The 25,468-nt window shown below is 41.4% G+C and overlaps 1 protein-coding gene across 2 annotated transcripts in view; it reads right to left on the reverse strand.

The window, feature by feature from the left end:
• PKIA (cAMP-dependent protein kinase inhibitor alpha) overlaps positions 1–589 on the reverse strand; it is a 90,882-nt gene extending 90,293 nt beyond the window's left edge. For both annotated transcript variants that reach the window (XM_055127674.1, XM_055127675.1), the window contains exon 1: positions 422–589. The gene's annotated coding sequence lies outside the window, so the exon portion shown is untranslated. The remainder of the gene's footprint in view (positions 1–421) is intronic.
• Between the last annotated feature and the right edge of the window lie 24,879 nt (positions 590–25,468).

Raw genomic sequence — 25,468 nt, forward strand, 5'->3', positions numbered from 1 at the left:
CGGGTGGGCTTCTGCAGAACCAGGAGCTCCGAGCACTTCCGAAGCCTGGAGTCCAGCTACCTGCAGCTCTCCCACCCGAAAAATAATCGCATAGACCGCCACAAAGTACCCGATTGGCTTTGCCTTCGGAACCCTCTGCAGCGCCTTAAGGGGTTGCACCCTAGAAACGTTTTGTTCTATTCTTTAAGACTCCGGGAGGCAGATCGGCGCCTTTGTCTGCGGGGTAACGACGCTCCCCCCGGATCCCCTGCACCCGGCGGAGAAGCCTCCCCAGCCAGTGCTCCTTTTCCTAAAGCAGAAGACGGCGAGGTCACTGTCCCCTCCTCTCGACCAGGCACTCCCCCGACCCCCCCACCTCGAAGGAGCCCAGCAGACCGCAGGGCGCAGGGTGACCCAGGCTGGAGACAGCCCGGCTGCTTACCTGCTCCCTGTCGGATTGGGGCAGCTTCCCGCGCTGCAGCCCTGGGCTACGGTGCCGGGGCTCGGACAGTGCTCGCGGGCAGCTCCGGGGACACCCCCAGCCCACCTGCCGGCTGCAGCTGCCGCTCCAGCCGCCGCGCTCCGGCTGCATGAAGTCATCCCCCGCCCCGCCGGATCGCCGCATTCCGCGCCAGCCGCGGGGGGAGCGCAACCTCTCCCGGCGGCGGCTCAGGGCGCCTGGAAACTGCACTCGAGGCCTCCCGTCTCTTTGCAAGGGGCAGATTTTTTCCCTCTTCATCTCCTTTTTGCAGATGCAGTGAGTCCAGGCGGTGGAAGGAGGAAGAAGAGCCCCACGCTTTTCTCTGCAGAGCGTCTTTCCAGCACGCGCTCCCCTGTCCCTCCCGCGGCTTGGACAGCTCCATTCCGCCGGGTGCGTTTCCCACCCTCTTCCTTAGCAGTATTGTTCATTTCGCTGAATTTGTGCTTGGGGACTGTCATTTAGGATAAACATGAACACACACACACACACACACACACACACACACACACACACACACACAACCTTTCTGCTGACTTTTGGCCCCCCTGCCCCACTGCCCCCCCCGACGCAGACACAGCCAAAGCCCTCAGTGGAGAAAACTGGGACCTTTCCCTGTCGCCTACGTAAGGAGAGGGGAATTCCCAAAGGAATGACCCGGTCGGCTAAGTGAGAGAGCACTCAAGGAAAAAGGGCGTGGGGGAGGATTTTGTTGGTGTTTCATGATGCATTTAGTGGGCAGATTTTCCCTCCAAATTCTCCCCTCTACCTCCCATCCGCACACCTCTGGTGACAGCAGTAGCATTTGATTTGGAAACCAAGAAGCATGATCCAAGCTAACAGATGGCAGGATCTTTCTCCGGAAACATTGATCAGAATTGTTCCTTAGTATAACCTAATTGTAAGCCAATGATCTTTGATCTCTCTGTCTCTTTCTGTCTCTGTCAGTCTCTCTGTCTGTCTCTGTCTCTGTGTCCTCTGTCTGTCTGTCTGTCTGTCTGTCTGTCTGTCTCTCTCTCCTTCACACCTAGGTTATGGCAGAGGTCTGTAGCTTAGGGCTCTAAAGTGGGTGGGGCAGGCAGGGGAAGGACCAATTTTCTCTTGGCACAAGTCTTTTTCCTCACTCATGAGCCATTCCCTGGTGGTATCTTGACACAAGCCTTTCTGTCTGACCGAAGCTGCCTCCCTGCTCCTCTTGCCTTCATTCTGGAATTCTTCATTACTAGATCTAGGTCAACTTTGCCATGTGGACTTTTGTCCTGGGACCTCAATTGTGTAATCCCAAAGAAGAGGGAAACGACTTGGCTCAATAAAGTGCTCCCATTCTCTTTCCACTGCTCAGTGCTTCTAAAAGTGGGTCGTAGTGTAGTAAAAAGTTTTCATCAAAAGGCAGTAAGAATTCTTGGCCCTTGGAGATGGAGATGGAGTAGGATGGAGTAGGTCCAGGGAGTAGGACGTTTGCCTTGCAAGTGGCCAACCCGAGTTCCATCCCCCAGCACTCCATAAGATGCCGGTCACTGCACCCCCTATTCCGTGACTCCTGAGTGCAGAGTTAGGAGTAAGCCCTGAGCATCACGGTTGTGCCCACCACTACCCCTCCACCCCAAATTAGGCTACTAATCTCACCATAGAGCAGTGGTTTCTTCTTTCTCCTTATTACCACCTCTTTTTTACTAAAGCAGATATTACAGGGTATGTAGGAACTGAATGGGAATATTATACCTTTAGTTTCAAGAACTTCTAAGTGAAATTAAGTTTGAGCATTTCCTTTAGATGCAAATAGTACAGGGGTTAAAGTGCTGCATTTTGGTCCAATCCCACCGCAAATGTAAACATAGGCAAAAAAATAATAATATTAAAGATATGTGTGACTATTTTTCCTATAACACTCTTGCCAATTGAAAGTACACTCAGTTTCCTGTTAGATTTTTTACAGATAGCTCAAAATATCACCATTATATTTTTTATTGTTTTAGATACACAAAAATATTAAAGTGATGATGTAGAGATCTCTTATGTACCATTCCACTTCTATTATTAATATCTTACTTTAGTCTGGTACTTTTGTAAGCAAATATTTAGCTACAATTGATGTATCACGTTAATTAAAAAATCTGTACTTTATTCAAATTTCCATTATGCTTTACATAATGTTCTTTATTCTATTCTTGGCTCCCACCGAGACTTATGAATGAGGAGGGAGGGGCTAAGTAATTAAGACCTCTGATAGGTTGTCTGTAGAACATACACGACCCCATTGGTCATTTTACACATGCACTTACACAGGACATAGCCAAACAGCAGAAAGAGCTGGGGAACGGGTGGTATGTAATCTATATAAGTGCAGGTCGCTGTGGGAGTGAGATAAGCAAGCACCCACACAGCGCAGACGCCACAGACACATTGGGAGTGGCAGACAGTGAGCAAATGGTTCGTGGTGAATGGGACAGATGGCAAGGAGGGAGGTGAGAAGGAGGTTCAGTGGTTGGGGTTGCTGTTTCAGATATGGAGGTTCCCGTTTCCACAGCGGCTGATGATTATATTGAAAAGTCAGCCTGCATGGTCCTGAGCGATAGCACAGCGAGTTAGGCGCTTGCTTTGTAAGAGGCTGACCCAGGTTGCATGCCCAGAATCTTATATGGTCCCCAGCGCACTGTCAGGAGTAATTACTGAGTGCAGAGCCAGGAGTAAACCCAGAGTGTTGCTAGGTGCACCGCCCCCCTAAAGGAAAGGAAGAAAGAAAGTCAGCCTGAGAATTAGACCTACCAGAGCCTTAGAGACTTGTAAAATAAAAGAGCGGTTACACTGAAGACATCTGCTAGTCCGCATGCTAATCTTACATGCCATGGTAGCCACAAGAACACACAGCTAGTCAGAATTCACTGTCCCAAAAAGCATGTTGCATTTGACATTACCCCTTGTCTCCTCTAGTATGTGACAAGTTCTCAGACTTAATTTTTTTTTTGCTTTATTTTTTTTTAAGTGGGGGTCTCACACCAGGTGATGCACAGGAGTTACTCCTGGTCCTGCACTCAGGAATTATTCCTGGCAGTGCTCAGCGGGCCCTATGGGATGCTGGGAATCGAACCCGGGTCGGCCGCGTGCAAGGCGCTGTGCTATTGCTCCAGCCCACTCTCAGACTTATTTTTGATGTCATCAAATATCTGTAGCTCAGTATTTTGTCCAGTGCCTCGCTAATGCAATCTCGTAGATCCTTTTGAATTGGTGAAGTTGGAGCTGTGCTTCCTGGGAGGCCACTACAGGGATCGATGACCATTCCCAGATCATACCAAGCGCAAGATACTATCAGCATTTATCATGGTTGGTGTTGGCCTGATCATCTGGCTGCTTCTCTGATAGCTGAATTATAGTCACCACCCTTCTGTTCTGCCTTTGCTGGCAGGAGAGAGTCACTGTGTAAAATCCTTAAGAAACAGACACTTAAGTTCCACATCTTTGAATACAGGGTGTGTTGGGCGTTTGCCTTTCATGCTGCCGACCCGAGTTCGATTCCTCCGCCCCTCTCGGAGAGCCCGGCAAGCTACCGAGAGTATCGAACCCGCACGGCAGAGCCTGGCAAGCTACCCGTGCGTATTGGATATGCCAAAAACAGTAACAATAAGTCTCTCAATGAGAGATGTTACTGGTGCCCGCTCGAACAAATCGATGAGCAACGGGATGACAGTGACAGATTGATTTAAAATTTTTACGTATTTGAATTTTCTATTTAATTTTTTGTACTTTGGGTAATTATGCAATGTTATGTGAATTCTTGATCAAGTTATGTGAGGTTTTGGTGATGGGGAAACTTTCTGTTGGCTCTTGTGCTCTTTTGGCATATTCACTTTGATCTTTGGGGTGTGTGTGTGTGTGTGTGTGTGTGTGTGTGTGTGTGTGTGTGTATTTTAATGTTTCCTTATTCCTTATTTTTCTGGTACTGTTTTCTATAGTTTCTGCCCAACTATTAAATCAACCTTAACTCTAGGGAGCTTTGATTCCTTTTGTTGGAAAATGGTAATAGTAATTAAGATCTGACTGCTGGTTATCCAAAAGGTATCATTTTGTTCAGGTCTCTTAACTGAGAATACAATGTACGTATATACATATATATATCATATATATCACAATCAATCACAATATCCCATTAATCACCCATTTCTCGGGCGGGCTCAGTAACATCTCATTTCGTCCTTTCCCTGAGATCTTAGAAGTCTATTTCGACTTGGCCCTCCTAAAGATGTTGCACTGGGGGCTCTTCAGGGTCAGGGGAATGAGATGCAGCTTGTTACTGGATTTAGCATATGAATACACCATGTGGAGCTTGCAAGGCTGTCCCATGGGGGCAGGAAACTCTCAGAAGATTGCCAGTTTCTCCCAGAGGGAGAAGTAGGCTAAAGATATTGCTTCTGAGAGCTTGCTTTTAAGTCTCTGGATGTTGGCCGTTGATGGGATTATATATATTCCTTTCTTGGTATATATATATATACCAAGAAAGGAAATTCACAAAAGTGAGTATAGAGAAATTTGCAGAGGCTTCGGGTCATCCTTGAAAAATAATAAAATAAAATATGTATACATTTAGTTGATTTGAGGAGCCCTGCAGATTTACTGCTTACCTACATTTCGTTGTAATGGTTGAATGGTTGCATGAAAAGACTCAGAGTAAAGCTGCAGAGAGTCAAAAGTACTTAAACAAGTATCTTCAATTTTTTTTTTCTCTCAAACTGCCACTTCTTCATCCCTCAGATGGTTGCTGCCTAGGAGTAGCACTGTAGCACTGTTGTCCCGTTGTTCATCAATTTGCTCGAGCGGTCACCAGTAACGTCTCCATTGTGAGACTTGTTGTTACTGTTTTTGGCATATTGAATACGCCACATGGAGCTTGCCCGGCTCTGCCTTGTGGGCAGGATACTCTCGGTTGCTTTCTGGGCTCTCGAGAGGGGTGGAGGAATTGAACCCGGGTTGGCCATGTACAAGGCAAACACCCTACCCAAAGTGCTATCGCTCCAGTCAGATGTGTGTTTGTGCCTGGGTATATTTCTGTGTGTTTGTGTGTATTTGTGTATTTACGTGTATATGTCTGTGGGTCTCTGTGAATGCATGTGTATTTGTGTCTGGGTATATTTATGTCTCTGTGTATATGTGTGTCTATTTGTGTGTTTATGTGTGTGTGTGTCTCTGTGTGTAAAATTGTGGTGTTTATGTGTATCTGTGTATGTATGTTTGTGTATCATTGTGTGTACATGTCTTCATGTATATTCATGTTTTTCCGTGCATGTCTGTTGTGTATACATGTGTCTATATATTTGTCTCTGTGTATGTGTATGTTTCATAATGCATGTCTCTCTGTTCGCGTGAGTGTCTCTGTGTGTCTGGGTGTGCGCGCCTGTTTGTGTCTGCGTCTGTGTTTATGTATATTTTGATGTGTGTCTGTGTCTGTGCATGAGTGTGTCTGTCTCGATATATGTCTGTATGTCTTTATGGGAAATGTCTTTGTGGGAAATGTGTGCATGTTTCTGCATGTGTCTGTTTTTGTGTTTATATATGTGTGTGTCGATGTACCTGTGTGTGCATTTGCATCTGTACACAAATAAAAAAATATATTTTTTCTGTGTCGGTGTGTACAAGGTAAAAATATTCTTGCTTCAGCCCAGATGTTAGGAATTCTCTTATGCCCCTGAGGCATATGCTTTGTTTCTTTTTCCACCTTTTCTCCTCCTCCCTCTGCCCCACCTCTTCTTCCTCTTCCATCTTTATCCTCTTGCATCCTGTGCAGGGCAAGTAAGTACTCTGCCACAGAGCTACATCTCTGGCCCTTTTGACATAATAAAAGTTTTTCTTTCAGTTGGAGTTCCCTATAGTACTAGTAAAAAATGAAATTGATACGGGGGACAAGAGGAAGCAACCAATTAGAACTCTCTGGATGAGAGTTTTAACTCAGCACTCAGCCTTAACTCTGATGGTATGGTTTATTTTTTCCCTCCATACAGTGATGATTTTTTAAAATTCAATGATACTAATCAATTTGCATAATCATATCTATAAATGTTTTCTATATGTAATCATCTATACCTACCTTGAGCTAAATATGAGTGCATGCTGATGAATCCAACTCTATTTAATTAACAAATAAATCGTAATTTTCTCCTCTTGATTATATGTAAATGTCTAGAGTGATAAATGTGGTCTCACTATTTACCATCCATTTAACTTAACTGTTCGGCTGCATGCATAGCAATATCAAAACTGCAAATTTGTTCCCCTTATGTCACTATTTTAAAGTGTAATAAAGAAATCTTAACCTTAACTGCTCTGGCAAAACTCTGTGAAAGGATGCCTCAATCAAGTGAAGACCCCATTCAAAGGTCCAGCAGGCTGAGATCCTCCTTGCTATGGAATCAGCTGTGCCCCGGGGGGCTCTGAGGACCCCCATCACTCCATCCTGCCACAGTTCCTAGGACAGGCCTAGGTACCCTGCTTCTCAGTCTGGCCCGACAAGACAGACATTCTATGCCCTTGACACCCAAGTTCCTAGAACTGACTGTTTTCCCAGGTTGGACTAAAATTATTTGACTATCTTTAAATGAGTGACTCAGAACATTTTGTAGTCGATCCAATGAATGAAGGAGGAAGGAAGGAAGGAAGGAAGGAAGGAAGGAAGGAAGGAAGGAAGGAAGGAAGGAAGGAAGGAAGGAAGGAGGAAGGAAGGAAGGAAGGAAGGAAGGAAGGAAGGAAGGAAGGAAGGAAGGAAGGAAGGAAGGAAGGAAGGAAGGAAGGAAGGAAGGAAGGAAGGAAGGAAGGAAGGAAGGAAGGAAAAGAAAAAGAACAAGTGAAAAGGATGCAAGCGAGTGGGTTGGGGACATATGGTGATGAGGGCAATAGAGAGAGCAGTGAAACAAGGACTGGGTAGATATTAGAGAGAAAAGAAACTGCCCTGCATAGAGGGTGAATGAACTGTTCCATACCTGATAGATGCCCATAGTGATAGCTGTGTTAAACATTCTGCCTGTCTCTGCTTTGACATCTGGCGTTCCTCAGCCTTAATAAAATGATATAAATATTCTTTCTCCCTGGGTGCAGTTATAGAAAGTGGGAAAAGTCACCTATTGTTGAATTCCCTCTCTTGGTACCCCTCCAAAATTATAGGAGTCTCTGGCCTTCTTCCTTTCTTTTATGTTCGAATAAAATCTGTTTGGGTCCTACCATTTTCTTCACATCTCTTGCTTCTAATCTTCAGTGACCAGAAACAAGAACCATTTCTAGGTAACATTGACCTGGGAGCATCAGGCAGGGATTGCTCCAGGTGCAAGGCAAGAGGAGTAGACCCAGTCTCGGCCTCGCCCCCACCCAGCCTTTCACTTCTTGTCCGTCTCCAATGAGCTGGACAAAGCTTTTCATGCACCAGCCTCTGAGCTATGATCTTTCCCTGCTTTTCCTAGTTCATTTCTGCGGGCCTCAGTGCCCTCTCAGTTACTTTACGTGGATTTCTGAAATCTCTGGGATTAAGGTGGTGGCTCCTAAGGGAAAATTTGGGATATAACTGAGTCTCTGATGGTCTGTTGGGAGCATCTCTGGGGAGGCTTAGAGTCCACAGGCTGGAGATTTGTTAGAGGCAGAATCTGTCTGCTGTAACTATAGCTCAAAATGCCCAAGTGTGCCCAAGTGTCTCCAAACAAAACAAGTGCTGGAGTGCATGTTTTGAGTTCAAGAAATCCCAGGAGCACTGAGCCAGAAGTACCTTCTGAGCACCACCAGCTGGGCTCCCTAAACAAAAAAAAATATCCAAACAATAGTCAGAGTAGATATTTGAACTTTTCCTTTTATTTGTCAGAGCAGAAGGAAGTAAGTGTGATCACTTGGGAGCATCTCAGAGCATATTTTATTATCCTTCCTCGCATAGTTTCCATTCTGTAAAGCCAGATTCACTGCAAATATAGTCTGTTTAATTGAGTCTATTTAATTGAGTATAGTCAGGACAACTTAGGCTTCTTTATCCATCAAAATATTCTTGCAAGTTGCCTTTTATTCAAAGATAATCTTTTGATTTGCTAGAGAAAAGATAAAAATTAAAGATAATTTATTGGGAGAATTTTAGAAACTACAGAATTTAGAATTTTGGAAACTATAATGTGACGAGAAGCACAAAACGATAAGGAAAAAGAAATGTCTAATGTCAATATGTAGGGCTTAAATCTGGCTTCTTGAAACTTGAGATATATAAGCATGTAGGAAATTTAATGTGTAAAGATAAGTGTGGTAAAAGGACCTATCTTCCTTCTTCCCACCGTCCCTCCTTCCCTCCCTCCTTCCCTCCCTCCTTCCCTCCCTCCCTCCCTCCCTTCCTCCCTCCCTCCCTCCCTCCCTCCCTTCCTTCCTTCCTTCCTTCCTTCCTTCCTTCCTTCCTTCCTTCCTTCCTTCCTTCCTTCCTTCCTTCCTTCCTTCCTTCCTTCCTTCCTCCCCTCCCTCCCTCCCTCCCTCCCTCCCTCCCTTCCTTCCTTCCTTCCTTCCTTCCTTCCTTCCTTCCTTCCTTCCTTCCTTCCTTCCTTCCTTCCTCCCTCTTTCCCTCCCTCCCTCCCTCCCTCCCTCCCTCCCTCCCTCCCTCCCTCCCTCCCTCCCTCCCTCCCTTCCTCCTACTCTCTCTCCCTTCCTTCCTTTTGCCCTCTTCACATCCTGCTGTGCTTAAGGATTCCTCCTGGTTCTATCAGGGATCACTCTTAGTGGGGATCAAGATGGGGGTCCAACCCCGTTTGACTGTGTGCAGGGAAGTTCCTTACTCACTGTACTGAATCTCTGGTTCTGAAAGACCATTTTAGACTCTAACTTTTAACTGCAAAATCGTGACCCCAAATCACTAATCTCTGGGTCATGACCTTGAGATCTGCAATTGTTTTCTCAAATGTTCTGGGATTATTGATGAAATGACCTAATGGTGTATGACCTTCAGCAAGGGACCATGGGAAATCAAAGCCCAGGGCCTCATGTGCCCAAAGCTATGGCATCAGAACCGCCCCTTTAGGTTTGGAAGCCTGTCCCGAAGAGCTCATTTAAATGCCATCAGGATGGGTAACTGAGCATCTAGAATCTCATTAGCTGCCATAAACAATTTAATAGAGATTAGCTTCTCAAATTTATTGTGGAGATGCGGTGATTTGGCCTCTGCATCTGTCACTGAATGGCTGCCAGCTCTCTTGTCCTCACCACCCCATAGATGTCTGACTAAAGAGGAGAATTTGGTCTACCAGGAACGAAAAGGGCACTTGTGGACAGTGATCAGTACTGTGGTACATAATCCTAATTTATGAGGAAGAATAGGAAAGTAATTTCCATAATATTAGTAGTTTGGAGGGAGAGAACTCTCCTAGACTTAGAAAGATGGATCATGTGCTATAGAAATATATTTTATGACAGTGTTTATTCTTTCAAAGAGGTCAGGAAGTATTTTATATAAAATATATACAAATGTACTTCAAGGATAATACAGTGAGAGCAAGATAGTCGAATTCAGAAAATTATAGATAAAATAAGAACTTCCTACTCTAGGCTTGCCCTTCAAGCTCGTGTTCGGCCTTGTAAACCTCTCACTTGCTTATCTCTATCTCTCTGCCTTTGCCACGCTGGAGTAGACTTGTTCCCTCTTCAACATGTACTTTCTCTCTTTCCGCTCAGATCTTCCTATGTAAGTTTCAATAAAAACTATCTTGCTTCACAAAAAAATAATTTTCCATTTGAATATTAATATTAAAACGAACAGTGTCCCTCTTGGAGACCCGGGAAGCTACTGAGACTATCTCGCCTGCACGGCAGAGCCCGGCAAGCTACCCATGGCGTATTCTATATGCCAAAACAGTAACAACAAGTCTCACAATGGAGACTTTGCTGATGCCAGCTCAAGCGAATCGATGAACAATGGGACAACAGTGCTACAGACAGTGCTACATTTTAATATTAAAGCACTGATACAAAAGTACAAGAGAAATCACTTATAAAGATTAGCATTAGATGTTACATAACATAGCAGATAGAGTAGAAATAGGGCAATGGGAAGAAGGAGGAGTAACTGCAAAAAGAACACCATCTTTCTTCAGATCAGAACTTCTTAAATTCTTTCTGTCCCTGGATTCTTTTTGACCAAGAAATGCAAGGAGTGAGCGCTGCCGAATATCTCAGGATCATTGAGTGCTTGTTTTTGAGTTAATCTTTGGTCATTGCAAGTTCATAAATATTTTACTGTTGCCAAATTTTTTTGACACCCCCTATTCAACGGTACAAAACCATATGGGGCTGCAATTCAGTTTCACAAGGGAGGCCTTGTCAGTGTTGGAAAGCCATCTGGTTTTTAATGGTAATGAGTCGGTCTATAATGCCAGATATAACAACTATATTACGATAATTGAAACTTTGGAGTTGGGAAATGTTTATTTGCCCAGCTGAAATGCCTAGAAAATGACTTGCAATACATTTAATGAATGGTATCTGGTTTCTTCACAAATAACCTTTTAAAGCAAGTCATTGCTGTGCAATAATGAAATAAAAAAGTCTACTTCAACAATGCTGTATGTTTTTAACCTCATCTTTTTGGTGGATAAGGGCTGGACTACACCTGGCAGTGCTTAGGGCTTACTCCTGGCTCTGTGCTTAGGGGTCATTCCTGGCAATTGATAAAACTGATAAATCCCTTCTACAAGAATTGTACTTTCCCAAAACCAATTGTAATCAGCAGACTATTAAAAGTACTTTAATAAAGGTATGTGTTTATCATTTTAATAAAAAAAGAATATTCAATTTCTTAAATTCAATTTAGGCTGAAAGACAGGACAATTAGACTGGTTTTAAAAATGAATTTTCATGAATTATTTGGTTATCAGGCAAGTCAATATTCTTTTGTTCAACAGACATGGACAAAGAAGCAAATATGTCCTCATTTCCAAGTACCAGAGATAAAGACTAGCAAGTAAATCTCTATTAAAATCTCTGTGTTAAAATTATGAAAGGAAGAACTCGCTAGAAAATGTGATTAGAAAGACAATTGAGTTAGTGTTCATTTCAGGTCTTTCAGGCTGTGGTAAAGCACAAGTTTTGGGGATTAGCCATTTGTTTTTTGTACTTGCTGAACTAGCAATGCCTATCAAATCTTAGCGGAGACAAGAAAGAGACAGTTGGCTATACTTCTCTGAAATCCAGGGCAGGGAAATGTCATGGTAATTGATGCAATTTAGTGAGTTATCATAATATGGAGAGTATGAAGATCTTTATATCACTTTGGAATTATGTATCGGTGCAGAGAGTGGATACCAAAGGATAGCTGAAGAGGAGAAACACTAGTTTCAGAGGCGCTGTTGCAGAAACAAGTGTGCAAAAGTGTTAGAAGGAAGAGGTAATGCTTATTATTTCTAAGCTGCTAGTAGTTTGAGGAAAAAATAATTCCATATAATATTTGACAGGAGGAAAACTAATAAGCTTGATGAAATGATTTCCGGTAATAATGAGGACACTGATAATGTGACGGTTGGTGGGAATGATAAACATTTGAAATATTAATACTCTGTGAATGCATTGGATTTAAGAGAACCAACATTTTATAAAAATTAGGGGAGAATAGAAAGTGTAAACATCAAGAAGAGCTATATTAAAAAATAGCTTTGCTATTAAATTTATGGAGCTGGAGCGATAGCACAGGGGTAGGGCATTCGCCTTTCATGCTGCCGACCCATGTTCGATTTTTCCGCCCCTCTTGGAGAGCCCAGCAAGCAACCGAGAATATTGCGCCCATACAGCAGAGCCTGACAAGCTATTCATGGTGTATTGGATATGCCAAAAACAGTAACAATAAGTCTTGCAATTAGATACGTTATTGGTGCCCGCTCGAACAAATCGATGAGCAACGGGATGACAGTGATTAAACTTACATGGCAACCGGCCAAATGAGAATGGATTGTGGGAATATGGAAAGTTTTTATTTTTCATTAAAAAATTAAAAACTTGTGTCATATCTCTATAATAGGAACATATAACAGAGAGCATATAGCTGATGATGTAGTGAAGTGAAAATACACTCAAAGAGAATCCTTTGATTATGTAAAGAAAGGTATCTAGTACAGAATATAGGTTTGGGCTTTAGAATAAGGACTAATATTTATTCCCCTAAAGTGGGGGGGAAAGAAAAGTATAAAGTATTGGACAACCCAAATTGTTTGGTGGACTTGATGTTTAAGTTCGTGGAGTTCAGGTTCTACTTCTGTTCTCAGTGAAATAAGGAGCAGCTGAGAGTTTGGTGAGAAAAGCTATCAAAGGTTTCCCAAGTATCAACAGTTCACATAGGTTTCATAATTCTGCATTTAAATGAGAATAAGTGCAAGGCTTGAATTTTTTTTCCCCACTGTTAGCTGTTTGACATAGGTGACATGCTACAAAGGCTCTAGTTCTCTAGTTACTTGAAATTAACATTGTCAATCCATAATTGAGAGGACCGGGTATTTAACAGAGTACTTAGCAGAGTCTAGAAAATGGCAAGATTAAAAAAAATTTTTTTAATTGAATCACTGAGATAGAGCATTACAAAATTGTTCATGATTGCATTTCAGTCATACAATGTTTTAACACCCACACCTCCTCCTGGTGTAATTTTCCAGCACCAGGGATCTCAATTTCCCTCTCACCCCTCAAGGCACCCCCACCCCAGCCTGCCTCTATGGCAGGCACCTCTCTTCTCTCTCTCTTTCTCTTTACATAATTTTTTTGGAGATGAAGCTTTATTTATCTTCAAAGAGATATTTCTGTGATACTCCCGATTATAACTGTCTATGATATTGAAATTTTGTTTTGGAGGGAAGCAGATTGGACCACATTTGACAATGGGCAAGGGGCACTCCTGGTTCTGGGTCCAGGATTCACCATTGGTGGTACTGAGATTATATGTGGTGCTGGGAATTAAACTGGGTTTGACCATGCACAGGGCAAGTACCTTGATCCCTTATTATCCCTATGGTTCTGTGGACATTCTATTTTGTTTCTAATGGTGTAGTTGGGGATGTAGCTCAGTTGACGTGTGAGATCCTGAGATTAATCCTGGCACCAAAAAAATAGGGGGGGGGGGCTGGAGTGATAGCATAGCGGGTAGGGCATTTGCCTTGCATGCGGCCGACCCGGGTTCTAATCCCAGCATCCCATATGGTCCCCTGAGCACCACCAGGGGTAATTCCTGAGTGCAGAGCCAGGAGTAACTCCTGTGCATCGCCGGGTGTGACCCAAAAACAAAAAAAAAAGGGGGGGAGGGAAGAAAAAGAAATTAAACATAAAGAAAATGCATATTATGTTCAAATATATATTCTAATTCATTTCTCTAGAATTTGGGTTAAATCTTGCTCTTGATTCAATTTCCATTTTTCCATTTTTCTCCTCCACATCACTAGTATTCTTGCCAATATTACTTAACAGCATATATGATGCACGTTTGCCCCCTGGTGGAATATTATGGAACTGTCATGATGATTTGTTCATTGTTTTTAATATGGGAAAAGGCAGATATTGCTAGGCAAGGGTTATAATTTTTGAAAGAAATGTTGAGAGTAACCCAGAGATATGAAGGTAGCAGAATTTTAATTACGCTTTTAATAGCTTCAAATTCATAATTATGGCAAAAACTCTTTAACTGCTTCGGGAAAAAGATGGGAATCAGTAAAAATGTGACTCGTGTGTGTGTATGTGTGTGTGTGTGTGTGTGTGTGTGTGTGTGTGTGGTGGAAGAGTGTTGGAACACACCCAGAAGTCTTGGGGTCACATGAGGACATACCCAGAGGATCATTCAGTGCTGGGATTGAATCTGGGTAGGTTTCACGCATTGTAAGTGATTTACCTCCTAGATTATATCTCCAACCCATGACATTCTTTTGAAATATACAAACACAGCATTATGAAAAGCGTATAGTTTTACCTTATTTAAATTTCAAAAGGCTTACTCCTTGCACCTTAAGTGAGAAGAGCGAGATGACTTTTCTAAAATTATTCTAAGATTATGTTAATATGAATATAAATATAAAGATTGCCTTGGATTTATCTTGCTGCAGATAGTTACCAAGAGTGTCCTGCCTGCACAGCAGAACCTGGCAAGCTCCCCGTCGCGTATTTGATATGCCAAAAACAGTAACAAGTCTCACAATGGAGACATTACTGGCGGCCGCTCGAGCAAATCGATGAGCAAAGGGATGACAGTGAGGATGGTGACAGCCTATAGTTAGACAAATAATGAAAAATCCATTCTTGGGAGTCTGTGAATATTGGTGAGTCTAACCTTTTATTATAAGTTTCTATAACATAGTAGAAAAATGGTTTCAAGTGTTTATGTTGTTATGACTTGTCTTCTAGCAAGCAGAGGGTGTCTTCTAACAATCATATTATTATGTTCACATCTTCAGTAATTGGGGAAAGCATTATTGAGCACTTACTATGTGCTTGGCACTATTTTAGATTTTGGGAATAAACCAATTTTATTTCTTTAAAGACTAATATACAGAACAAAATTCCAATAAGGGTTATACATTTTGTTGCAGATATTTGTATGTGACAGAAATGTAAGCAAGTTATTTTAAGTTCATTCTAGAGGATTAGTTCAGAAGGAGTAGATCTCAACTGTCTCACAGATCCTTAACAGATAAGTGAGAACTAGAGTGGAATGACAACACTATATAGCCTTGTAAAGAAAATATACATAGACATGATCTTGTGTCTGGTTCACTCATTATTCAGGGATAATAAAGTTAGTTTTGGTAGTTTGATCATCATCTTCATCCTAATAATATTTCTTGTCGTGCAGTCAAATTAAATGCTTAGATGTAGTGCTAAGTGTTTCATATCATCTACTTAAGAGTTAATATAATTTTAGTTTTATGCAGATGAAGGTTTAGAGACATCAGCTGTTTATTCAACTATAGATCTGTGCAGTTCTTTTGTTTTCTTTTGTTTTATTTTCTTTTCTGTTTGGGGGGCCACACCTACTGTCACTCATGGCTTACACCAGGCTGTGCATTCAGGGATCGTTTCAAGCAGGCTCAGAGAGATAATACAGGGGTTAAGGCTCTTGACATGCATGTGAGCAACTCCAGTTACATCTTTGGCAGAGCATGTCCCTCTGAACACCACTGGGAATGAACTCAGAGCCAGGACTGGCCCCTAAGCCACTGGATTTGGCCCCAAGAAAAAAACAAATAGAATGAAACATTTGCCTGTCAGTTGCTGAATTTAAATCTGAAATTTTAGGCAATGAGTTATTAGGTCTTAGAAATTTTGTTTGTCTTTTTAACATAAAATAGTAAAGAAGCCCTTATAGTTTTAAAATCCTGCACTTCACACATACTATGCTAGTGTGGTCAGGGAAGTAAAATGATTGGAATCTCAAATGCATGCCCTAACTGAAGGAACAAGGGTTAGTTGGAAAAGAAAAGAAGGCATCTAAGCATTGGCTTTAAATCATTTTAGGAATTTTCTATTTTTAAAATAGGTCAAATGTTTCATATGAAAGATTTCAGATCAATTAACAAAGATTTTTGATCAATTAACAAAAGGTCTGGTCAAAACAACAAACATTTTATCAGGTAGAATCATTTGACAATAAGATAAACTGTTTTTTAAAATCAAGCCACAGAAAGTTTTAGAAGCTGCTGAAGTTAAAAATTTGGAAAAGTAATCACAAAAGGACTTTGTAGTGAGAGAGTTTTATAATTTCATGGTTTTCGAAGTCCTCATAGATTTTTGTGTAGCTCATGCATTCTATTCATTGTGATATTGAGTTATGTCTTGATATAACCATTCAAAATTAGTTCCTTTTTCCTCACTGATTTCATAATTTTCTTAAACCAAAAAGATTTCCTTCATAAGGAAATAAAAAAGAGTTTTAGAAAGAATGCACTAAATCCTGGAAAAAGACTCATCCGAATAGCATCTTGTGGTGTTCCGGGGTGGTGCTTTGCTCGCTTGAACATTCATGCTTAAGCCTTGACACTGTTCCACATGCCGAGTGTAATCCTGGAGATACTATCCCGGTGACCCCAGCACCACGCCAATACATAATTCACTAACACATGAGGAGATACCCAAGGCCCCACCTGTGTCACCTCAGAGCAGCAGGAATGATCCATATGAAAAAGATGGGAAACAACAAATGTCGGTGAAGAGTACCGCACCACATTTGATGGGGTTCAAACAGTAGGCATCCAATCACAGAGGGAATATATAGAATATATATATATATATATATATATATATATATATTACTGTATCACTGTCATCCCCTTGCTCATTGATTTGCTTGAGCAGGCACCAATAAAGTCTCCATTGTGAGACTTGTTACTGGTTTTGGCATATCGAATACGCCACAGGTAGCTTGCCAGGCTCTGCTCTGCGGGCGAGAAACTCTCGGTAGCTTGCTGGGCTCTCTGAGAGGGGTGGAGGAATCAAACCTGGGTTGGCTTCATGCAAAGCAAATGCCCTACCCGCTGTGCTATCACTCTAGCCCATATATATATATGTATATTTACATATATATATTTACAGATATATACAAAAGTTTGCAAGGCTCAACTTTTAACAACATGTTAGTGATATCTTATAGAAGGTCTTAATGGCCCCTGTAAAAATAGAACAATCTTCACACTCTTTCCTCAATGGATACCTCTTTGTAGCATTTTCATAACAAACAATACAAAATATATTATTTTAGTTCTGCTTTGGGACAGGGATTGGGGTTTATCATGGAAACATCCCAAATATAGTGGTGGGAAGATCTGATGGTGGTGAGGTTGGTGTTTGAATATTAAATGTAATCAAATATTGTGAACTACCTTCATCATCATCATCATCCCTTTGATGGTCAATTTTCTCGAGCGGTCTCAGTAATGTCTCCATTTGTCCTAGCCCTGAGATTTTAGAAGCCTCTCTTTACTTGTCCTTCCCAACGGTGCCTCATAGGAGGCTTTTTCAGGGTCAGGGGAATGAGACCCATCATTGTTACTGGTTTTGGCATATGAATTTGTCACGGGGAGCTTGCCAGGCTCTCCCATGCGGGCACAAAACTCTCAGTAGCTTTCCAGGTTCTCCAAGATGGAGAACTAGGGTATAAGATGTCGTGTGACTGCTTTGTGGCCGAGCTTCCAGGAACTTGGTTTTATAGTCTCTGGATATTGGCTGTTGATAGGATTACATGGCGCCTGGGGCAGTTTCTGGATGTGACTGCCTGGCTACTGGAAAATGGGGAATCTGGGTGGAAGAGGCCCGGTCCCAATCTGAGCAGGCTTGGAGATCTCAGCCCCGTATCCTGAACTCCATGTATTAATTAACCTTACGTAAAATGTTTGTTAACCACTATTCCTAGAGACACATCTGGGGCATGAAAAATACCTTCTATTAAGTCCACTTCCTGTATTTTTTCCAGGTACGTTGACATTCATGATGTTAATTCAACATTCGTGAACAACCTTATTAAAAATTTTTAAAAAATTATAAAGACTTGAATAAAATAAATAAATAAATAATAAATAAATAAATACATAAAAATAAAAAAATAAATGTTGATGAGTAGGTAGAGGAAAGGAAACACTATCGGAGGCAACATAATTTTGTTTGCTTGTTTTTTTGTTTGTTTGTTTGGGAACCACATCAGACTGTATTCAGGGCTTACTCCTGACTATACTCTAAGGGATCACTCCTGGTGGTGCTTGGGGACCACCTGGAAAGCCAGGGATTTCCTATATGACTGAAGCTGGTCGGCAGCATGTGAGACAAACACCTTACTTGCTGTACTGTCTCTCAGGTCCCCAGGTGATGGACATTTATTTTCCATCTGTAGAAATCACTATTGAGAATTCTTTAAAAAAATGGAAATTCCATATAACCCAGTGATACTACTTTTAGGCATTAATCTGAAGAATATGAAAACACTAGTTTGAAAAAAAAATTATTTGCACCAGGGTAGGAGAGAGATAGTTCTGGGGTGAGGACATTCACCCAGTACTCCATATGGTTCCCAGAGCCCTGTCAGGAATGATCCTGGAGAGCAGAGACAGGAGTCATCCCTGAGCAAAGGAGTGACACAACACACATGAACACATACATACACACACACACACTCACGCACCTACTTATTCAGAGCAGCGTTATTCACAATAGCCAACACATGGAATCCAATTTAATTTTCTTCAATAGATGTCTGAGTAAAGAAACTGTGAAATATTTATACTCAACGGAATATTAGTCTGCTGTCGGGTAGGGCATTTGTCTTGCATGCAGCTGACCAGGATTCAATTCCTCCAACCCTCTCGGAGAGCCCGGCAAGCTACTGAGAGTATCTCGCCTGCACAGCAGAGCCTGGCAAGCTCCCCATGGCATATTCGGTATGCCAAAAACAGTAACAACAAGTCTCACAATGGAGACGTTACTGGTGCCCACCCGAGCAAATTGATGAGCAACGGGATGACAGTGACAGTGATACAGTACTAAAATATTGAAAACCTGTCACTTGGGACAACTTGAATGAAAAGTGAGGTTATTCTGTGTGAACTAAGTGAAAGACTACTGAATGGTTTCAGTCATATAGGAAATCAAATGCACTAATGGAAACAAGTTAAAAAAAATACCAAACAACCTAACTCCAAGAGTTTACTAGAGGGAAAGTGGGGTGTCTGGGTGGTATGGGAGGAGAGTCTTTTTTGCTTGAGAGGTGGAAGTAGAAGCTTACTGGTGGGTACAGTAAATTGTATACACAAATGAAGGTTTTAAGCTGCACTGTAGCACTGTTGTCCGTTGTTCATCCATTTGCTCGAGCAGGCACCAGTAATGTCTCCATTGTGAGACTTGTTACTGTTTTTGGCATATCGAATACGCCACAAGTAACTTGTCAGGCTCTGCTGTGTGGGTGGGATACTCTTGGTAGCTTGCCGGAGGGAAGATGAGAGGGATGGAGGAATCGAACCCATGTTGGCCGCATGCAAGGCAAACGACCTACCCGCTGTTTTAAGCTATATCTCTAAAATCCAGAATATTTTAGATCAATGTTAAATAAATTAAAAAACACTGAAAAAATCATGTCTAGTAGCAAATTATGATAAAATCACAATGAAGACAGTTTGAATGCAGAATAAATTTGTATTATATATTTTACATATATTAACTAATATATAATATATAAATGTTAAATATGCATATTAATATATTATACTAAGTGTTTATCTATACATGCATATATTTGTGTGTAATGTATATATATGTACACATCTGAAGCGCTATGTATATATTTTACATAGTGACTATTAAGAGATAATACTGTTTTGTTTATTGTAAAAATATTTACTAAATTTTCTATATTATAGTTAGCATTTCTAAATTCTCTAAAGCAAACATGCTTCCTCAGTAAATTTTAAACATAATAAACATGATTCTTAAGGAAATTAATAGCTAATTTCAGAGGAGAAAATTGGCTTTCCTTATATTTGCTATTTGTGAAGATACACACTTGAACATTGCCCTCTCTTCAAGGTATATATTTATATGAATACACACATATATGTACATATATACATACTCATACAAATATCATTAATATTGTTAGGTTAGTCTTTTGTTTCCAGTCCTTACATGAGAAAATCAGGAAGATAGTATACTTTCCTTCCAAAATATTCTTCTAATTAGTTTTATTAATGACATGATAGACTAGACATTTCCACTGGACTTTAAGGCTATGGTAATAAATATTTGCCAGAAACTGGAATCAAGACTTTTATTAATTTGTTTTTGTTTTTGTGTCACACCTGGCTGTGCTAAGGACTTACTTCTGGCTCTGCACTCAAGGATCACTCCTGGTGGTGCTTGGGGGACCATCTGGGGTTGGGAGAAGAATGCAGGTTGGACACATGCAAGACAAATGCCCTACCCACTAATCCATCACTAGAATTATGCTTTTAAACTGCAATTCTACCTTTAAGAGGTAGTATGTCAACATGATTAAGCATGAAAATCAGAATCAGAGATATCTGGATTCAGTCTAAATTTGTTACTGAGAATTTTTTGAACCTTAGTTAAGCCATTCTTTTCCTTTATGCCTCAATTTATTCAATTTATAAATAGGATAGTTCAAAGCAGTGACATTTAGAGTTAATGAAAAAATTGCAACTAAACACCTATATTTCACTGGGCACTAATAGACATGAAGCATTCACTAACATTTTAGTTACTTTTCTCTGCTATAGGCACATTTTGTTGATTTTTCATTAGGTCGAGAAGTATATTTTACCTTAAAGGTGAATTTCTAAATTGTCTACTAGTAAGGCAATTTAAATATCTAAATATTATAGAATTTGAATTGTTGAGCAGCAAACAAATGCTTTTCTTAATAGCCACAAATAAAAGTATATTAGTTATGAAATAAATTACCAGAATATTTTTTGTTTCAGTGCACTGCACTCCCTGGTATTCGGGACTAAGTCTTGGTTCTGTGCTCAGGGGATCATATGTATGTCAGAGATTGAACAGGGCTTGATTGTGTGCAAAGAAATTGCCTTAAACCGTGTAGTATCTCTCCCAAACGTTTTGTTTGTTGCCTTTCATTGAATCCTTTCATTAATGGAAGGAGGGATCAACATTTTATTTATTTATTAATATTATTTGTTTGGGGGCCACATGCTGCTATATTCAGGGCTTACTCCTGGTTTTGCTATCAGAGCTCACTCTTGGATGTGCCAGGTGGGGTGCCAGGAATAGAACTGGGATGGGTCACGAGCCAGGCAAATGTTCTTCCCCCCTGTAGTATCTCTCTGGCCTCAAACATTTTATACAATTTCAGAACCAATGACATAGCTACTCTAATTTTAGAATTGAAGATTAACTGCTTTAATTGATATCCTAATGAACAATTTTTGAATGACTTGGAATGAGACAAATGGTTCTTTGGCTGAAAAGAGATAAAGAAACTTAATGCTGCTAGAGAGAGAAAGATAAAGAACGCGGCAAGCAGGATTATTTGTCTCTCTGGAGATTATTTGTCTCTCTGAGAGCACAGCTCAGGTACTAGAGCTGTGCTAAGGGAAACTACAACACACCTTCTTTTTTTCTAATTTGAAAAGAAGAGATGCCCTACATTTAAATATCTGGAGTATATCTTTCACTTCAGAATGAACCTCACTAATTATCTCAAGAGAAAGAGAATTAAAGTGACCTGAAATAAAGTCCTTTTACAGTGTTAAATTAAACTAATTATGTGACTAACAGGAGCCTAATGGGTTCAAGAGTTATCCTCCTGAAAAACTGGTCTTTTCATAAAAAAGAATAGACTTCCAGTGAGATTTTGGCAGTAGCAGTACAGCTCTCATAATTGCTGAAATCATACTTATCTAAAAGTCTTGTGAAAAGTGTCATAACTTTTGACTGCTTTTCTAATTCTTTGGCATTCATGCCAAGAAAGGTCTCTATCACACTCATAAATCAAGGGAAGTTGGGGTGATGCTCAAAAAACAGGAAATATAAGCCAGTGGTTGAATGGCTTATCTATGCTCCCATGTTCTTGAAAAATTTGAGATTCATTTCATGAGGTTCTTTATAAAAACCTCCCATAAAATTAATCATCCTCCATAGTGTCCCCATTAAAACAATTTCTTTTCCTACTCAGTCTCAATAGCTCATGTCTGCTCCTTGCCAACTGCTTCCATAGAAACTACGAGTATGTATAAACATTCTTGGATTCTGTGTTGGGATAAAGACTTAGGGTAAAACACTATCCAAATTCATGTTTGGATGGGCTCCAGCTTCCCTCCCCGCACCGAGCAGAGCTCCCGGTGGCCAAAGACCTCTGGAGCCTAGCCACAGCCATGCTCAAGGTCCCTTTCCACATGTCCGGACAAGCCTCAGGCATGAAGGTACCGGCAGAGGAACCCAGGTGTGTGGGACCCGAGGCTGAGACCTCCAAGCCTGCTTGGATCAGGGATTGGGCCTCTTCGGCTCAGATTTCCCATTTTCCAGTAGCTAGGTGGTCACACCCAAGGACTGCCCTAAGCACCGTGCAATCCTATCAACAGCCAGCACCTAGAGACTTAAAATCAAGCTCCCGAAAGATATCTTATAGCATCTTCTCCCTCTGGGAGAAACTGGCAAGCCACTGAGAGATTCCTGCCCACATGGGAGAGCCTCGCAAACACCCCATGGTGTATTCACATGCCAAAACCAGTAAAAATACTGGGTCTCATTCCCCTGACTCTGAAAGAGCCTCCAATGCAGCATCGTTGGGAAGGATGAGTTAAGAGAGGCTTCTAGAATCTCAGGGTTAGGACGAATGAAGACATTACTGAGACCGCTGGAGAAATTCAGCGATCAATGCGATGATGATGATGATGATGATGATGATGATGATGATGGTAAGTAGGTAAAATACCCAAGCCTTAAAATTGAACAATTAGCTAGATGAGATTTTATTAACTCACAAGTGGAGTTGACTAGAAACAAATATCTAAACTATTGAATTTTCGAGGGTTAGACTCTAAAAAGAAATCCACAAGCCTGATTTCATAAAATGTTTGGCTCCTAGACTCACACCAGCAGGAAATGACCTCTAATAATCTCTAGGAATAACACTGCTCATTAAGTTAATGTTTAATATGACTATAGAGACTAATGGACAAGCAATTCCTTAAGAGAATAGAATTAACAGTTGCCAAGTTGGATAATAAAGGAAGTGATTTTATTTACAGATGAAAATGTTTTCTTTTTTTTGCACAGCAGGATCTAAAAATTGCTATGGAACTTCCAAAATATGAGCTCATAACAATACATTATGTGTTTTATAGGGAGACAACTTCAAGTTATAAATGACTGACCATTAAAAAAGAACATTTGTACTTCTGGAAAGAACTGAGTTACTAAGGGATACTGAATTATTTTATCTTTTATTTATTTATTTTTGCTGGATGTATCAATGTTACAAGGCTTGATGCTTGTCTCTTTTAGGAAGAAAAGGAAAATGCTCTTTTTGTAGAAATAGGAATGCTTATTATATTACTGGTCAGAGAGAGGTATATATTTGATACTAATCTTTAGAACTTTAGAATTGAGGATTGAATTCTAACTTTTAGAATGGAAGATTTACTGCTTTAATTGATATTCTCATGAATAATATTTGCATGACTTTCTTCTCACATGTTTTCCATATGTTTTCTCACAATGTTTAGATTAAAGATGTTTTTGTTTTGCTATGTTTATTTGTCTCTTATTCCCAAGGATCTGGGGTTTCCATACTATAGAATCTTTTTAAAAAATAACTTGTTCTCTTTAATAATTCATCATCTACAATCCCATTCTCTTTGTAAAAAATGGATCTGGAGGGGCGTGGGATGGGGGTCAGTGAGCACAGAGGCATCTGACGTCTGGGGCAGTGCTAGGCTCCGGGGTAAGAAGATGGGTCCAGCACCCTGTGTTATGTTTTCTTCCCCATCGGGCACAATGTTGACTTTGGTCAGTAGAAGGCGCTAGAGAGACATTGCAGGAGGAAAGAGTTTGGGCCATCAGGTCCTTGCAGGTAACTTGCGGCGCTTTTCTGGCAAAGGTAAGCTTCCCTTGAGGGTAAGGGAAACAGGCTCCTCCACTCTCTGTACTTGGACTACTTCTCTTCTGATACCAAACGCGTTGGTTTCCCACATAATTAATCCTGTGTCTCCAAGCTGTGCGTCTTTTTTTTTTTTCTTTTTGGGTCACACCTGGCGATGCACAGAGGTTACTCCTGGCTCTGCACTCGGGAATTACTCCTGGCGGTGCTCAGGGGACCATATGGAATGCTGGGAATCGAAGTCGGGTTGCCGCGTGCAAGGCAAACGCCCTACCCGCTGTGCTATCGCTTTAGCTTCCCAAGCTTTGTGTCTTACAGTTGAACCAACCCTATTTCCTGGAGCTCACCTCAGATCCCCATAGATTTAGGGTTCAATCTCACATGATGGTCCAATTGCAATTCCAGGTTGTGGCACCCAGCCACTGCCTATAAATCAGAGAAGTTCCAAGACGCCTTCCTCAGATGCAATCAAGTGGCTGGAGAAGCTGAGAGCTGGGGAAAAGTCAAGTGATGAACTTCCTTACAAAGAAAGGTGTCATTTGTGGAATATAAAATAGCACAATAAGAGACTAACACCCAACGATACTAGACACAAGGGCCAGGAATATTGCCCCATAGTTGGAAGCCTGTCTCATGAGCTGGGGGAGAAGGCAGCTGGGATAGAAAAGGGATCAATGATGGTTGGAGGGATTGTTCGGAATGGGAGATGTGAGCTGAAGGTCGATAAGGGACTAAAAGTGATAGCCTCTCAGTATCCGTATTGCAAACCATAATGCCCCAAAGTAGAGTGTATGGGGGAAATTTTCTGCCATAGATGCAGGGGGAGGGTTGGAAAGGGGGTGGTATACTGGGGACCTTGGTGGTGGAGAATGTGCACTGGTGGAGAGATGGGTGTTTAATCATTGTATGATTGAACTCAAACATGAAAGTTTTGTAACTGTATCTCATAGTGATTCAGTAAAAAAAACTAAAGGGTGGCATCGGCCCCTCCTGCCGCCGAGATGTGATCCTGGAGGCCGTACCTGTGTGCGGCCTCTCTGCAGCTGCACAGGCGTGAATCCAGACCCAGCTAAACTACTTTCGGCATGGGCAGCTCCTTGCAGAATGTCTCCAGCCTGAGAACTAAGCCTCGGCCTCATGCCTGCCCAGGAGGGGAAAGGTATTTCTCTCTCTGGCCTCTTGCTTGCCTGGGGTGAAGGACGTGGTGACCGCCATATTATGACGACCACAGATGGGGTTTACAAGCTTGCAATGATCCAAAGTGAAACTTATCAGTTACAAGGTGGGGGGGGTGCGGAGGGGGGGCAGGATGGGAGGTGTACTGTGTGGGCTTTTTTTTTTTTGGTGGTGGGATATGGCACTGGTGAAGGGATGGTTGTTTCAGCATTGTGTAACTGAGACTTAAGCCCGAAAGCATTGTAATTTTCCACATGGTGATT

The sequence above is a fragment of the Sorex araneus genome, chromosome 2 (genome assembly GCF_027595985.1).
Source record: "Sorex araneus isolate mSorAra2 chromosome 2, mSorAra2.pri, whole genome shotgun sequence".
Lineage (NCBI taxonomy): Eukaryota > Metazoa > Chordata > Mammalia > Eulipotyphla > Soricidae > Sorex > Sorex araneus.